Genomic DNA, 13,231 nt, shown 5'->3' on the forward strand with positions numbered 1-13,231 from the left:
CATATATTTATTAAACAATACTGCTCTCCTAGACTTTTCTAGAAGCTGGGCATATAGCAGCAAACAAAATGCAGAAGTGAAAATCCAAGTGCTTATTCATAAATACCCCAGAATGTTTCATTTGGCATTTCCTATAAACATCTAGATTTGTTCACAAAGAACTTAGAAGGGCATTAGTCCACTGGGGGTATTAATTGCTTTGCAAGAATGTTATTTATCTTATAAAAGGACTCACTTTAGAAAATAGCATACTCCCTTAGTAATTCAACTTACAATATTTCAATTTGCATTTACTTATGTAAAGCACAGTCCAAGTTGAAGTTCACTTGCTGACAGGTTTTAGGCTTACTATAAATTGTTTCCCAAATGTCCAAGTAGTTAAAGAAAGTAATGTCTCTAGAGAGTGTGGGTCTAGGTTCTATAACATCTTTAGCATTCCATTCACTTAAAATGAAAAGGGAAAATGTGTTCAGGAACTTAAGGAAGAGAAAATAGAGCCCAACTAGTCAAGTGCCGAAGTGCCAATTCTAATCCGTGTTTCGGCATTGCTCCAGTCACCTGGCTTGTTAAATATCTAGCCCAGGATGTGGCAGCTATCCATCAACGTTTGCAGAATTGTGCAAATATTACTATGATAAAATGCACATAGGCTTTTTCATTCCTTTTAATGGTATATTCCCAGGCCATTTCAAAATTGGCTGGTTAGGTTGGAAAAAAGGTGAAGACCTTATAAAATAGTGGTTTATACATTTCTTCCTTAATTTCCAGTTTGTGCTGTACACTGTATGAAAAATTTTCATGTTCAAATACCTGGACTGAAAAGTTCTTCCTTTAGTTTCCTCCAGGTCAGACTTGATACTGAGTGGATACCAATTGCCAGCTGAGACTGTCCAAAGAGGGAGAGTTTGTCAATATAGTTTCCTCAATATCCAGATTAAATCCAAGTCACAGTCATATATGGGGAGCTAGATCATGAATTGGATGGTGACTTTTATCCACACTTTTGGACTCTTTGAGATAATTTTTTGTTCCTCCTGTTTACCTCTCACTGAAAACTACTCTCTCTTAACCTTTTGTAAGAAAATGTCCTCATTTAGATAAAGCTTAATCAACACTTCTGTGGTATATATTAATATATACAAATAGTATCTTGGATTTGCTTAACGGATTTTCTGCTAGAGTCTTTCTTCCTTTAGAGTCTAAAGGCCATTTCTGACTTATTTCTTGCCATGTGGCAATCCTTAAGTGTTTTGCTTAATTCAGGGAACTAAACCCACTCAGCTTATGTTGTATGAGGGTGTTTTTCCAATTACTCAAATAGGAGTATTTACATTATTTAAGTATTTTAATGACGTATATGATTCAGTCAGTAACACATAAGTAGCTAAAATACCTTCAAACTTTTCTTCAAACTACAGTCGGCCCTCTGTATCAGTAGGTTCCACGTCAGTGGATTCAACCTAGTACAGAATGAAAACATTCAAAAATAATAACAATACAACAATAAAAATAATATAAATAAAAACAATGCAGTATTACAAGTATTTATATAGCATTTACATTATATTAGGTATTATAAGTAATCTAAATATTATTTAAAGTGTATAGGAAGATGGGCATAGGTCAAATGCAAATACTATATCATTTTATATCAAGGATTTGGGCATCGTCTGATTTTGGTATCTGAAGGGGTCCTAGAACCAATCCTGCACAGATACCAAGTGACAACTGTACCTTATTTCATGAAAACCTTATCTTTCTTTTATGGTCAACTGGTCAACTCACCTTGCTCTGAAATATTAATGCTCTTTGCATTAATACTAAATATGAGTCACATTTAAGGTCTTCTGCCAAAGACACAATATACCAGGTATCAGAAATGCTAGAGGGCTTTGCCCATTACACAGAAAAACCATTTATTTAACAGGCACCAACGATCAGCATGGATGCTCAACTAACCAAAGCAGATGTTGGCCATGCTGGTTCATACCATTTGAATTTAGCTACATTAAAGGTTTGTCCTTTGAAAGTTTGATTTTTATGGAGACAGTCATCTTCAAGACTTCTTAAATCTTTGTAAAGAAATACTTTCATGCAAAAATAGAATTATTTGTTTCTAAGAATGTAGAGATATACTACTAATTTCTAGTATACAAATTAGGAAGAATAAGAGGTAGCTATTGCTTTCTATAAGATCTTACTACTTAAATGGATTGAAAAAATATGGCCAGTGTAATCATTTCATATATTCATATTTTAAATATGTCCCTTATTATTCCTATTTCTTTTGCCCAAGTTGATAAACAGACACAAACATAGTAGAGAGGTAATTAGAAGACTACTTTCTGCTGAGATGAACTTGGCTACACAAGCAAAGTAAGAGCCCTTTCTGAATATTTTCAGATTTGCTGTCCAAATGAGGAAGAAAATAGCCACATCTTACTATTTAAGTAAGCTATAAACATATATTGTCATATAACTTTATTTTTTGCCAAAACTACTTTAAATTTTTGTGTGTGTATTTTCTTTTAGTCCATACATTTCTAATTTATTTGGATTTATTTGGCATAGCATTCAATTATGGTGATAAAATGTTAAATACTACCCAATGATTTGTTATTTTAATGTTTAATCATTTTTACCTTGAATGAGTGAATCTTTAGTCGGTAGATAGCCAGAGTCATGAAGATATATATATTCATTTTGTTTGGTTATGACATGAACTAGTTTATGATCTTATATATTTAATTACCAGAAGAAATATATTCATAGATACGATGAAAAGACATTTTGAAGGTACTCTATTTACTAATGAGTTGATTTGGTTGATATACAAACTGGAAAACTCACAAAGTGATTTTTTTTCATCTGTTCAGAAATACTTTATACTTAAAGTATTCATGTGTTCTAGAGTTTAGGTAAAACAGTAACAGGGCCTGTATATACACAAAGATAGATACTAATCAGTTGATTTGCTCTACATACAAATTGGAAACTCACAAAGTGATTTTTTTCATATGCCAGAAATACTCTATATTTAAAGTATTCATGGGTTCTGGAAATTAGGTAGCATAGTAACAAGGCCTGTATATGAGAGATAGATAAATGTTGTGATAGTACCTTTTTCTGTCTCCATCTTGATTTAGTTTAACTTTCACTACATAGGCTGCTCTAAAAAAAAGGGAAGGAAAAACAAATTGATAAGATAAAACTGTAGAGAATTCCAAAATAAATACTGCTAACTGACCTTTTTTGACAGCCTGGTAAAGAGTTTTCTTATTATGATTGGTTATTATAGTTGATTGCTTAATTTACTAGTACACTGCTTAACTACGATAAATACTTGAGGGATAAGCTTGTCTTATTTTGTCGTATTTTGTGCACAGACTGGTAATGATGTTTCTCACATATTTTAATAAGTCAGATAAATTCCAAAACAGTTTAAGTATATGGGACTATAGTTAAACAAGAAAAAAGCCAAATGTTTTGAGCCCGCCTTTTTAAAAGAGTGTTCATCTACGGGTATAATTGTATCCAACGCTCATTTATATGCAGAAAGAAGCTCTATATATGTCAGAAAAAGAAAGATGTTCTGAACCTGGGAACCAAGTTTTTAATACTGGTGTTTTACACCTTAGCGTTTTTTGTCTTGGTGAACTTTAGAATGAAAGAATTAATTCTTCTTAAGGGATTGTGTTTCGTTATGGCCCCCCTGATTAAAACCTTCTCCACGATATGGTGCCAAGAAACGATCATAAACTATTAAGGTTCTCTTTTTAACCACTGCTGTCCATCACAAGAAGTCATTAGTTTACAGCTACTTCCTTCTTGTTTTTATGACTTTTTAGCTTATCATTAACCCCATTCTCTTATCCTGTAATCTGAGATGAGCAAAGAAGATAATATCCCTAGCATTTCCATTGCTTACTCTAGAGATAATAACCTTTTTGAAAAACGATAACCCTCAGTTTCTTTAAACAAGCCCTTCCTCTTTCAATCCTTACTAGCTTTCTCTTGTCAAACTAGACCTTCAGTGTATTCTTACAGTAAATTAGACAAAATTACTCATTGCATAGTCCGTGCAAATGAAATTGGACTAAACATACTGGAATTGTTTATTATAGTTTTTAATGTTGCTTAATAATTCCTTAATATTTATCCCATATTTTTTCACCCAGACTCTTTTTCATGCTATTAAAGACATGTTATAATGGACTAATTGCTAATCCTCATTTCCTTCTAACTCAGTCTCATATGGCACTGTGTCTGGACCTGTTAAAAAGGATTGTTGTCATAAGATTAGATACAAGTATCTCGGTTGTCTAGACATTATATAACTCTCTACCACATACTTCAAATCCTTGTTTTAAAACAACCCCTTAGCCTATGTAACAAGAAGAAATTAAATGTTAATGAAACGTCCTATGCACTTATTTCTCTTCCACAGCTTCTCGGTGTTACCATCTGGATTTGCCAATTTCTTCTCAGTCCTCTACCCAAAGTTTTACTCTTGTTTTAAGCAAAAGCTGATTTTTACTATTCCAGGTTTGATGTGGATAAGAAGTTGGTGTTTTTTGCCTCTTTGTCTAATTCCTTAAATCTCCCTTCTCATGCACTATCTAGCTTTCACCTCAACTAACTTCCCTTTCTCTAATTTTAAAATAGTATTTTTAGGATGCAAAGAAATCACTTGTTTGCATTTTCAAACTTGATTAGTTAAACATGCATTTACTGGGTACCTCTTAAATGTCAGGTGCGGAACTGGATTCTGGAAGTAAAATTTGGATAGCCAGTCTCTGCTCTCAAGGAGTGTACAGTCTAATAAGGGAGATAGACAAATAAGCAAGTATTTGTAATACAGTCTGGCAAATGGGAAAAAGATCGGGTGGCATAAGAATACATAGGGTATGGGTGTTATTAAATAACTTGCAGGATAAAATCTGGATATTGGCATTTATAATTCCTAGGTAGAAATAAGATGTTCCATAAGAAGTGTTCTTTGAGATTAGGGGTGTGAAATTTCTTCTCACTGGGGAAATCAAGGACATCTTAAGAAAGGAGGAGGCCAACTAGGCTTGGTCAAGCCATTTTGCTTCAGTAAACCTCAGTTTTGTTAGGCATAAAATAAGAAGTTTGAATTGGATGACCTCTAATGTCCTTTCTAGTTCTAAAACTCTGAGTCTGTGAGTTTTTCCTTTGCAGTTCACTGAAAAATCTAAATAGCCTAAACCTGTTTTGAAATCTATTTCAACAAATGACCCATAAAATAAATAAGCACAAAATTCAATTTTTTGGAAAAGTGGTCTGGCTGTAGAACTGAGTGGCCCCATAAAATATTAATTTGGTCATAGTGTGGAAATGTGAAATGATTGTTAAATGAGTCAAGGCCTTATTTGTGGCTTTTGGCTCATTTAGTAAGATTACCCATTAGCCATGTAGGCAGCATAACATGCATGGCCAAGCAGCTCATGGGAGCATCCTAACAAATGTTAAATAAAAATTATCTTTCTCTAGCCTTAGGAATGAATTTCCGTTATTTTCAAAATAAGACTGTGCTCAGCTTTAAAGTCTCAGTCAATAGGAAAACAATTATATTCACTGTGCTTGAAATTCTGAATCTTATCTGCAAATGTTTTCTAATATGTTTTTCTAATATATTTTTATGCCTTTTAGGAAGTTTAGAGGTAAAATGAGTGTTGTTGGTATCTGACCATCACTTAATTCCATCACTTCTATTCATATAAACTCCCTCTGTACTGTTAGAATATATATATATGATGTTTGTCCTTGCAGATACAAAAAGTGTTTCTCCTTATTCTAAGACAGTTTTTCCTTTCAGTAATTAACTAGGGTATCTTAAAAAAAAAATTCTTCTCCATTTTTCTGTTTCATCTATATCTTAATAATAAATTTAATAACTGTTCTTAAAATCTCTATACAATAATCCATCAGGCTCATTCAGTGTTCCTTTATCTTATCTGCAGAAGAGAGTGTACTTTTCTCTTTGCTCTTTTCAATGAGCCTTCCCACTGTGGATCTAAGTATCAGCCAAATGTGTTAATCTCTTAGGATCTGGCTATTATTAAAATCTCTCAAACCTTTTCTGAATTTTAAAGGGTGTGATTATTATAATTCAATCTATTTACTTCCATGTAAACTCAAATGGAAATGAATCTTCCTGAAATAGTCACATTTTCTTCCTCCCAAATATATATCTGGCATTGAAAAAAAACAGCACTACTAATTTGAATCTGAAGTCTGTTTCCATGACACCAAACATCTGGATGAAAAGTAAAAAATTCAGTAGATGTTTTCAAATACCCAAATATTGCTAAATGTTCAGTTAAATGATTGTCTGAATCTTTCCATATTTATCTGGGTATTTATGCATTATATATGTGGCACAGCCAGTCCTTTCTATCAGGAAACAGTATCAATTTCAGAACTAATGCATTCAATAACAAGTATGTATTGGGGACCTATTCTGTAGGAAACACTGTACTAAGTGTTGTAGAAAAGTTCAAGGTTAAATAATTCTTGAACTCTGCCCTCAAATAATTTGCAGTCCACTGAGGGCTATAACACAAGTGCACATGTATACAGAAAGACAATATGAAATAAATGAAAAACAAAAGAGAGGAGAAGAGAAAGCACTGTGAAAGTTTGAGGTGCAAAGAGGGACTACTTCTGTCTGCCTCAGAAGAGTTTTCCACTGTTTGTACTGACTGTGATTGATTAGTAGGGCTTGGACGTGCCAGAACGGTGGATATGGAAGGGAATGTTGTGATCACATACCATTGGAAATACACTCTCCTTCAGCAGCTGGATAAGGGAATTGTACTGAAATCAAATAACCCTAAATTAGCCAGATAATTGCAATAATTTTTGTGTCATTTTGCATTATCATAGCCACTGGTTGCTATAAGTTTTTTGAGTCTAAATGTGTTTCTCAGGTATTTTGATTAGCAACTTTATATTCATCTTCCTTAAGGGTTTCAACTTTACATATGAAACATGATGAAATTTATTCTCTGTGGTCATTTTAAGAAACATCATCAAAACTCCAACTTATCCTTTGCTTTTCCTATTTATTTATTTATTTATTTATTGAGGTAGAGTCCCGCTCTGTCACCCTGGCTAGAGTGCCGTGGCGTCAGCCTAGCTCACAGCAATCTCAAACTCCTGAGCTCAAGCAATCCTTCTGCCTCAGCCTCCCAAGTAGCTGGGACTACAGGCATGTGCCACCATGCCCAGCTAATTTTTTCTATATATTTTTAGTTGTCCAGCTAATTTCTTTCTATTTTTTTAGTAGAGTTGGGATCTCACTCTTGCTCAGGCTGGTTTCGAACTCCTGACCTCGAGCGATCCTCCCGCCTTGGCCTCCCAGAGTGCTAGGATTATAGGCGTGAGCCACCGCGCCCAGGCCTTGCTTTTCCTATTTAGACACAAAATTTTCACAATTCCATATACATTGTATGCTTAAGCCTGTATCTTACAAATTTTGTGGGTTTTTTTTTTTTTTTTTAGCTGTTGGAATCACAACTCCGATAAACTTTTTTTAAATCTCAAATTTTCTGCTGGGTGCAGTGGCTCATGCCTGTATTCCTAACACTCTGGGAGGCCGAGGAGGGAGGATTGCTTGAGCTCAACTTGAGCAAGAGCAAGACCCTGTCTCTACTGAAAATAGAAAAATTATCCAGGTGTCCTGGTGTGAGCCTGTAGTCCCAGCTACTCGGGAGGCTGAGGCAGGAGGATCACTGGAGCCCAGGAGTTTGAGGTTGCAGTGAGCTATGATGATGCCACTGCACTCTACCCAGGGCACCGGAACAAGACTGTGCCTCAAAAAAATAATTAAATAAATAAAATAAAAATAAATAAATAAATAAGTCCCCAATTCTCCAGTTTTTGCTGTGTTTGACCAGAGTCTATAGGTATAGATTAAAGCAGAATAAGTCATTTCTTTTTTCTTCTTTTCCTTCTTCTTCTTCCTTCTCCTCTCATTTCTCATTCTTCTCCTTTTTTTCTTTTCCTTTTGTTTTTTAAACAATAGACAACTATGTGTCACTGGAAGGGGAAAGGGAATAAACTGAGGAAGGTTCAGATAATCTAAATTGGGCCTTGGTGTGATTCAGAACTAACTTACTGGCCCAAGTGACTGAAAGGTGAAGGGTGGCTAGTTTTAGGTAAAGCTGAAACCAGATGTAGAAATAATATTAGCAATCTATTTTCTGTGTCTGTTGCCCCTGGTTTTGTCTACATGAGCTTCATTCTCAGTCAGATTCTTCTCATTTGGTGGCAGCAATGGCATCAGCAACTCCAGGCACACATCCTACTGACTGAGTAACCCCAGTGAAAAGAGAACACCTGACAGTTCCATGACTGACTCCTATTAACCTAACTTGGCTTCCATCTTGAATGCAGCCAACATGATGACTTGCATTGATTGGCTAAACCTGGGCCACTTAACCACCCCTGGGCACGCCTGTAAAGTAAAATCAGGACATTATTACCAAAAGAAAGGGGAAATGGTACTTCAGTAAAAAACATTAATGTTAGAATGGGAAAGTCCTCCACTAAATCTCAGGCAAGCAGGTGATGCGGTTATCCCAACTCTTACCACAGTCTATTTATATGACCTCATGTACGTTACTTAGCCCCGTGAGCCTTGGTTTCCTCATCTACATAAATTAGGTCTATGGCCAAGGTCTGTCTAAAAACCTTTTGACTCTAATATTTTGTGATCTGATTTGAAGAGCTAGAGACAAGGATAAATATTCAGAAAATATAGAGATTTAAATATAGCAACACAAATCAAGAAATACATCCTGTTTCATGCATAAGAGCTTCAGGTACAAACAGAAGTTAGGTGGGCAGTGGAATAGCAAAGGGATTTTACTGCATCCTGGTACAGTGTTTAGAAGCTCAGACAACTTGAAAGGAGTGTGTGTGTGTCAGAGAAAGAGTCAGTGAGATTGAGAATTAACCATCACAAATTTTATTATTATATTCTCTCTTGATGTTTTACATCCCATGTACATCTTTGGTAACCTCTTTATTTTACTATTACAGAGACTATGTCCCAGGCACAGTCTTTGTTGAAAGTGACAGAACTACTGACAAAGCTTGGATGAAAACCTATGTCTATTTTATTTTTTCATTCTTTCTACAAATATTGAGAGGCATTGAGACAGAGTAGGGAGAAATATAAAAGTTAAAAATCCCAGGGGTTTACCTTCAGAAAGTTATACTTAATAGAGATACAAATAAGACATGACAATGAAAAGCTAAAAATTACAAATACCAAGTAATGCTATGGGAATTTGATAGAAAAGAGATTACTTCCCACTACAAGGATGGGATAGGTTTAAAATATCTTTATTATTATTTTACCTTCAAAACTCATGAGAAGTATACATTCTATTCATAGCATGGGCATTCTTGTTTACATAACAAAAAGGTATTAAATTAATGACCATGGAATAAATTTAACATTCCAGGAATATACACTTATTCATCCAGGGGTTAAGTCCTCAGCATGTGCACGTGTACCCCATTCCAGTAAGCATGGCCCTAGATCAATAAATGACATCTGCCCAGTGTGTTTCATTGGCCACATTAGAGAAATTACTTAGAGGGTTTCATATATGAGTGGCACCATCAAAATCATGTTCACCTGGATTAACTGTAAAATATTTGTCTTGGAGGGGAGCAAGGAAAATGAAATGGTCATCATAATGATCTGTTTCCAAGTATTTGTTCAAACTGAGATCCTGCCCGACAAGTTACTTGACCATTTGTCTAAGAGGTTGTATTACGTCATCACAGAAGTGATTTGACAAACTGCACATTGTTCAGTCCTCAAAACACTTATCTAGTCAACTTTATAGACCAGCAAGTGAGTCAGACTCATCCAGTAGGAAAGTAACTTAAGAGGCAGAACTGATCCTGGCATTGTCTTGCTTTAAAAACTATCCAGTGAGAGTGACCACAACGTAAAAGTATAAAAAGTTAAATAATTATGGTTTTATTTAAAAAACATGGAGTGTATAAACTACTTACAAGTATAATAAATTAATTATAATTTTTAAATTTATACTAGATTTTAAAAATTGTTTGAAGCATTATACACATAGACAATATTAGAGTATATCAACAAGTTTCTACCCCATGCCCTAGCTAACATGAACCACAATGTATATTTTTCCAGATGTTTTTCTTGCACAAGCATAGATATGTGTATATTTAATTAATTTATTCATTTATCAAAAATAGATAATATATATTGTTCTACAACTTACTTTTTTCACTCAATAATATATGGGGACAGGCTTTTCATGAGAATCTCACATTTAACTATGATCCAGTTGATAGACATTTAGGTTAATTCTAATTTTTTAGCCTTCCAAATATTACCTTTTCATTCGTTGTGCACCTCTAATTTATGACGTGATTCAAAGTATCACTTAAAATTTTAAAACATCAGTATCAATCCTTTCAACATAGAATAGAGTTTATGATAAATCATTTTCAGTTTGGACATCATTGGAGAGGGGTTAGTCACAAGAGAAGATGGTTAAGAGGTGTTTTCAGCTGCAAAACTACCCCACTGGTGTATTCTAAGGATATTGTGGATATATTTCCATGTACCTGATAAACCAGATTAACCCTGAAGGGAAAAAAAAAAAAGGCCTAACCAAAGTCAGTATCTTAAATAAAGATAATATCTTACTTTCAAATGAATCCTTAGAAGAAAGACAATTTAAAAATATTTTCTATCTGCATTAAGTCGTAAGCCATACATATCTTACTAGCTTTTTGAACAGCTGTCAGTTGATATTCAGAGTAAAAGGATCTTCGTGATTCACTTCTTCTGTTCAACAGTGGCTTTGGAATTATTTTGAGATGTGAAAAACTTTAACCTATGCTGGTTCTTTCTTGATGAAGGGAATCATCATCATCGTTATTATGTTACGATATGCGCTCTGATGTGTAAGCTGAGCCACCTCTGGGCCACCGGATCAGAGTGAGTTGGCCCCCAACAGTGAGCAGACTAAACTATAGCCTTAGTCCAAAAATATGGAAACTGACAACAAATTATTGCTTGTGGTCTACTTCCAGTTTTCAAGTGCAAACATACCAAAGTTTATTTTAAATCTGAGCCAGTCAGACATTTAGTAATATACATCAAAGAAGAAGTGAAGGCTTCCCATGTTTATTATTTCAATATGATGTCTGTTCTAATAAAGCAGAAGAATGCATATGACAGACCATGTAGTAGAAATTCTCTAGTTCCACAGTTTGGCCTTAAATATATACATATATTTGTAAATTAATCCAAAACACATTGCCATGGTTCCAATTCCTCTGGAAGCTGATTGTTTTCCACCTCTTTTTTAATTTTAGAAATATAGTGGCTGACTGCCAGAGCACTTTCAGATAAACAGTCCACCCTATGTACGAAAGGGGCATAGAATCACGAATGTTCAAAAACCACAGACCGTTATTTAAATAAGTTAAAGTTATTATGGTCTTCCCTATTAATTAAAAAAAAGCCATCTGTGCAAGGTGAATTTTGGTAAGGTACCAATTTTTTTAATGATTGTAGATGGAATTTGCAACTGCTTTCATAGTGAAAGTACAGCTCAGGGATTCCCAAGATAAAATGCACTGTTTATGTAATTCTGTGGTCTTCTACTAAATTCCTAATAAAACACTGGAAAGAATTCTTGTTATTCAATCAGAATTTACAATCAGACTTGAAAGAATTGGCTCTCCAGTAGCATCCCCTTTCCATTCTTCTACTTTCTTAACATCCTAAACCTTTATTACATCTAAGCCTTCTCTCTCTCTCTCTGTCTCTCTCTCCCTCTCTTTCTTGCTGTCTGTCGCACACACACCCTATAACCCATAATTTGTCAGAACTGTTTTGGGCAAATGCATCACAACCGTGAGCAAGACTAAATACACACAAAAAATTGAAAACTCTGCATAAAGAAACAGTATACTGGAAGCCATTCCCAATGCATTACCAATGCAGATCTAGACCCTCTTGTGATGCATCCTTATTTTCATTTTAATTTTTGCTATTTGCAAAATTTATGTCCACTGGGCAAATAACCTATAAACCTAGTCTCTCAAAATCTTAGAGGGACAAAAAGTCAGAAGGTGCTCCTCACTTGAATTTGGCAGGAATATACCATGATGAGGATTTTTTTGATTTTTTTCGTCATTTCCCCCCACCACCACCACCACCAGTGTTTTCAGTCAATTAAAATTTGTACTCTAGGCCTTTTCCAGTTTGAAGCCACACCAGCGTCAGTGATGAGCAATCCTTCTTGTTTGTGCAGTCATTCATTATCTCCATTACCAAAAGGAGAATAGAGGACAATTACATTGTTTGGACGAATCAGAGTGTTAGGAGGAGTATTTGTCATGGTGGCAGAGTGCAGCACCTGACAGGCCAGGATTGATGGCCAGGAATGAGTGTGAGTGGCCAAAGCAGCCTCATAGGATGCAAATTACTGACTGTGGATTCCAATTTATCCTGTTCATTTTTCTTGCCCGTGCTGAAGACCATTAGTGGTTTTTGAAGCAGTGAAGGGGTCATTACTAATGTGGGTAGGCTCGAAGCAGGAGGGGGAAAGGAGGGGAAAAGCCTTCTGTAATTACACAGCTTTCAGGAACAGGCTGGAGGCCCTAGCCAAAAAAGTGTCAACACCTCGCAATCAGAAAAATTTATTTTCATTTTATGCTTAACCCATATTAACTCAACATTATCATCTTTCTTTGTTAACATTTGCAGAATATTAAAAGCCTGGCTTCTATATTAATACAAATCTAGTTAACCCCTTTTGCTATACAGGGGATTTTGTTTAACCTAATGGCATTTGGGTTTGCTAATAAGTAATTGTGCACATTTTGGATAATGTATGCTATTATAGAAGATGAAATATCTGAAGAATGAAATCTTAGATGATTGAAAAACATTCACTTTCTCAAACACTGGAATGATTAGAATGCTCTGAATGGAATACTTTGTTGTTCCTAATGTCACCCTTTAATAATGTTGTTGGGAAATATTTATTACTGGAGGCTTTCTAGTTTATGAACGACTTTGACATGCTGGATAAAAGTTTACTTTTTTGTTTAAGAAAGCCAGTGAATTTAGAGTAGGGACCTATATAACAGACATGTTTCATAATCTTGTACATGCCAGTACAGTGTCTTTTAA

At 34.9% G+C, this 13,231-nt stretch overlaps 1 protein-coding gene across 6 annotated transcripts in view; it reads left to right on the plus strand.

Annotated features, from left to right (window-relative positions):
- Positions 1-13,231, plus strand: part of MEIS2 (Meis homeobox 2) — a 204,881-nt gene that overhangs the window by 132,283 nt on the left and 59,367 nt on the right. The gene's annotated exons all lie outside the window — the stretch shown is intronic.

Source organism: Eulemur rufifrons, chromosome 2 (assembly GCF_041146395.1).
Source record: "Eulemur rufifrons isolate Redbay chromosome 2, OSU_ERuf_1, whole genome shotgun sequence".
In the NCBI taxonomy this organism is placed as follows: domain Eukaryota; kingdom Metazoa; phylum Chordata; class Mammalia; order Primates; family Lemuridae; genus Eulemur; species Eulemur rufifrons.